The sequence below is a fragment of the Micropterus dolomieu genome, linkage group LG08 (genome assembly GCF_021292245.1).
Source record: "Micropterus dolomieu isolate WLL.071019.BEF.003 ecotype Adirondacks linkage group LG08, ASM2129224v1, whole genome shotgun sequence".
NCBI lineage: Eukaryota > Metazoa > Chordata > Actinopteri > Centrarchiformes > Centrarchidae > Micropterus > Micropterus dolomieu.
In genome coordinates, this window is record NC_060157.1 from 23161703 (window position 1) to 23165822 (window position 4120).

Genomic DNA, 4120 nt, shown 5'->3' on the forward strand with positions numbered 1-4120 from the left:
CCTTTGTTTGAACCCACCCATTTTTCAAGTGAGCAAAACTATTGGAACATGTGACTGACAGATGTTTCTTGTTGCCCAGGTGTTGCCTTTTAGGTTGAATTTCCAAACATAGGCTGCTTCCAGCCCTCCTTGCTGACCTTTTACAGAGACAGAGAAGTGGGCAGGGGCTAGACTGGTTCAGCTACATATGCTGTTTGAAAGATGACAAAGGAAGAAAATAAAGGAACAGGTCAAAATAGTTCCATTACAGTCATTTCAGATTTTCTTGCTGGTTTGTGTTGCTGACCTGGGTGTGATGCTTGTTAGTATAGTTACTTAATGAATCACAAGGACAGTCTTATCTTTACATGATACCTCTGCTGAGCAAGGTGAGATTCTGTTCGACAGAGACATCATTCTCCAGGGGTGCAGACTTCCTGCAGACCATGGCTATGGTGCTTGATTGAAGTTGTTTATCAACCAGTAGGTGGCGCTGAGTCACAGCCATTTGGCCTCAACCACCTTGCAATCGCCATAAGTGTTTAATCTGTTATGTAATCCAGAATCAATTTATTACCAAGCAGGTTTCCACATACACTGCTGTTGAATTGTAGTGTGTTATACTGAGAGGTGTTTCTAATATATGTTCTACCCTCATTGATATAAATGGGATGGATAAAGTATAAGAACCATCTTTAGGACTACAACCACACCAATGACCTCCACACAGTACATGGCATACCAATTTACAGAACATCTATTATGTTGCATTTTGATAAAGTTAATAGACCTATGTGGCTTGAAAACCATCACTTCTGGAGCTACAAAGACTCGTGTGGGATTTTTAAACAGGTGAAAGGTTGTTTGCGTTGAACCTGCTGCAAGACTTCAATTAGTTGTAATCATGTTTAAATGATTTATTGAATGTTCATATACATTCAGGAGTAATTCTCTGACTCCCAAAGTCTCAAACAAGACTAAGCCGGTCTTTTTAGTATTCAGGCTTTGAAAGAGAGATGCTTCTTGCAAAGACCCAAGATCAAGTACATTGTGTTTGGCAACATTAACCACTCATTTATCATGTGTTTGCCATTGTGGCTTCATGTCCTTGCTTATAACTGCAAGTTGTGCAAACAAAGAAAATCATCACTGCAGCTTTTCTTGGACTCCCCACCAGCCAGGGTTATCACTCTCAACCCTTTATAGACAGTACCAGCGCAGAGTATATATTTTTTACTTTAACACAAAATACAGACTTTTCTACTTTTCTATGTATTGTTTTAATATGCAGTACAAACATTACATATTTTGTCTGACGCTTTGTGTCCCACTCCCATTCCTGCCATCAGCTATGCACAAGCAGATGCTACAAATTTAGTATACAAAAGCAAAAGGTAGCATGGTAGGGATGTGATGATTCAGATTTAATACCTTATGGTGGGGTCATCAATGATCATTCCATACATTTGCAACAAAAATTAAATAATACTGGTTAATGTGCCGAACGTGTCACTTTCTTGTATAATTTAACATTTTATAAAAGTAGAAGAAAGTGTTTTATCTGCACCATCCCATAGGTTGCTTGAGGGACATATTGAAAGTTTGGCTTTTAAGTTTAGGTAGAGCCAAAGTGAAGCTGAGATGGGATGAGCAAAAAGCAACCACTGCAGTTAAGCAGGATAGCCTGAAAAACCTGTCTAAACACCAAAATCACAACCAAGACATGTCAGAAGACACACACATCAACTCCTGAGAACCGAACATCTTGTGGAATAAAAAAAATAACTTCATATTTAACAAATAAAACTGGGGAGTTTGACAGTGACTTCAATAAAGTATGACTTTTTGAGACAGTAGAGGAACTATATTTTACAGGATTGAAGTTACTGCTTGGTTTCACACCTTATCAAAAAGGCTTTACAGTACAACACTATCAGATACGATGGAAACAGCAGATATTATCTCTGCATGGCATTGGTCTACATGTTAGGAACAAACCATGCATTTTTCGAGTCATTATCCGTATAGAGTTTTTATTTTTTTGAACAATATAATAAACATCCCCAGTATGGAAATTTTTTAGGCCAATTCTCAACAGTCTACATTGATGTTTTGTTTGCTTGTAAATCAGGAAAAATTAAGAACCTTGGGAAAAGCCTGAATATTGCACCACGATGCATTCATGCAAAATAAATAATAAAATCTAAAAACTGAAACATTATTACAGATCCTTGGGCAGTTAGTGACATTCTGTTGTTTTCCCTTAACATGAGCAATGTGGATGTTGGAAGGCTGAAATACAACACATCAGACGATGTTAGTCCTTTTCACTTGTCTGGGATCCAGATCCTGTGCTCTCTTCACCAGGCTTGTGTGTGCTGTACTCTTCTTCACTGACTTTAGGTTTAGGTTGTATCCTCTCTTCCGATGTTTCTGTGTTGTATTCTTCGACATTGGCCTGGGGTCCAGATATTGTTTTGTCTTCGGTAGGTTTTTGTGTGCCATTTGTTTTGATCTCAGGTCTTGTGCTCTCTTCAACAGGTTTTTGTGTGTCACACTCTTTGCCAGGTTCAGGTTGAGTGTTCTTTCCATCTAGCTTGTGTGCGTCAGCCTTGGTCTCTGCTTTCCGAGTGGCCGCTCCCCTAAAAATACCGGCTTTGTGAAGCTCGCGCCGAATAGTTTTTACTGAGACGGCATGAGATAGGTGTCCATTCAACTCTGTGGTTATTTTTAAGGCTGTAAACTCAGGGTGTTCATCAACTATCCTGAGAAGTGTCTGTCTGTCCTTTTCGGTGAGCTTTGACTTGCGCCCGCTGTTTTTCTTTGCTGATGCTGTCCGTCCATGTTTCACGTATACCGTCATGACCCTGGAGACTGTTCCTCTGGCTACATTAAACAGCTGTGCAGTTTTTGTGACAGATGCACCTGATAGTCGCGCAGCAACTATTTGGCATCTTTCAAACTCTGTTAAGTCACTCATATTGCCTTGAACACTGTCTCTTTTAGTGCCTGCAATCCCAAATGACTTAGGTGTCCCAAAGTCCTCTTTCAAATGGTGTTTGCATTATTTTGTACACTGGTGAATGGAGATCCAGGGAAGGGAAAGAGCCACTGCTGCGAAGCTGTTGAGGTGCACTGTGTGATCGTTGGTCTATAAACGGATGAAAAAAAGAGATAACAATTTTTTTTTTAAAACTTTATTTTAAAACAGCAAGGCAAATGTGTATGCTAAGGTAGCTGTTCTGTATTAATCTGCATAATCAAAAAAATAAATAAAACACGGCTCACACAACCACCCTGTGGGAGCTGACGTTACCTAGATGCAGGTGATTACCGGTGCAGGAGCTGCAAGAAATACACGGGAGACTTTACAGTACAGATCAAAAACCCAGCAGCAGGTAACGCACATTTAAAGACGTTCATTAGCTTTAGTTAGTTTTCTGTGGATAGTCAAAGGTGTTCAATCAACTCGATCGTAACGTTAATGAGGCTAGCCAGGAGGCAAGCTACTACATTAGCTTCCATCAACAAAATACATATTCACAACATATTGTTTCCATTTTAATAGAATTTAAGGACAAAGCAAACACATTACCGTGTGCACCGATTATGGCGTGCTGTACTTAATCTACAATTGCATACGGTAAGGTTAGCCCAGAGCTGTTTTCGTGTTTCACCCACAGCTGTAAACACCACCGGAGAGAACTCACACATCCGATCGGAGCATTTCAGAATAAAAGCACCCTGCAAAGCATTCTGTAACTAAACACGCTTTTACTTTAACAGCGTACTTTGCATGAAACGAAAATGATCGAGCAGTTAACAGCAGTGCAATATTATATTTTCAATGCTGCCCGTAGCACAAGCTGCAGTAAGCATTTTGATGGTACAGGGGAAGGTTAGACGATATAAATTCTACATTACATTTTCTTGGCAAGAAATTGCAAGAAATTTAAAAATTACTATTCTGAGGTAACCGAATTTGGGCTGGAACTAATTATAAATGATCAATTAATCTCCAATGGGTAACTCATGAATTATAAATAAACTGATTTGCAACCACAATTTGATTTGTAGCCAATTTGTTCTTCATCTGCTGCTGCTTGTGATGGTCAGGACACAAAGTCAAGGTCAAGATCTT

The 4120-nt window shown here is 39.4% G+C and overlaps 1 long non-coding RNA gene across 1 annotated transcript; it reads right to left on the minus strand.

The window, feature by feature from the left end:
• Positions 1 to 1240: 1240 nt before the first annotated feature.
• LOC123975846 lies at positions 1241 to 3831 on the minus strand. The gene is made up of 3 exons (XR_006826171.1): positions 3575 to 3831; positions 3296 to 3324; positions 1241 to 3130 (listed from the first exon to the last, which is right to left on the minus strand). It is a non-coding gene; the product is annotated as an uncharacterized LOC123975846 (long non-coding RNA).
• Positions 3832 to 4120: the final 289 nt, after the last annotated feature.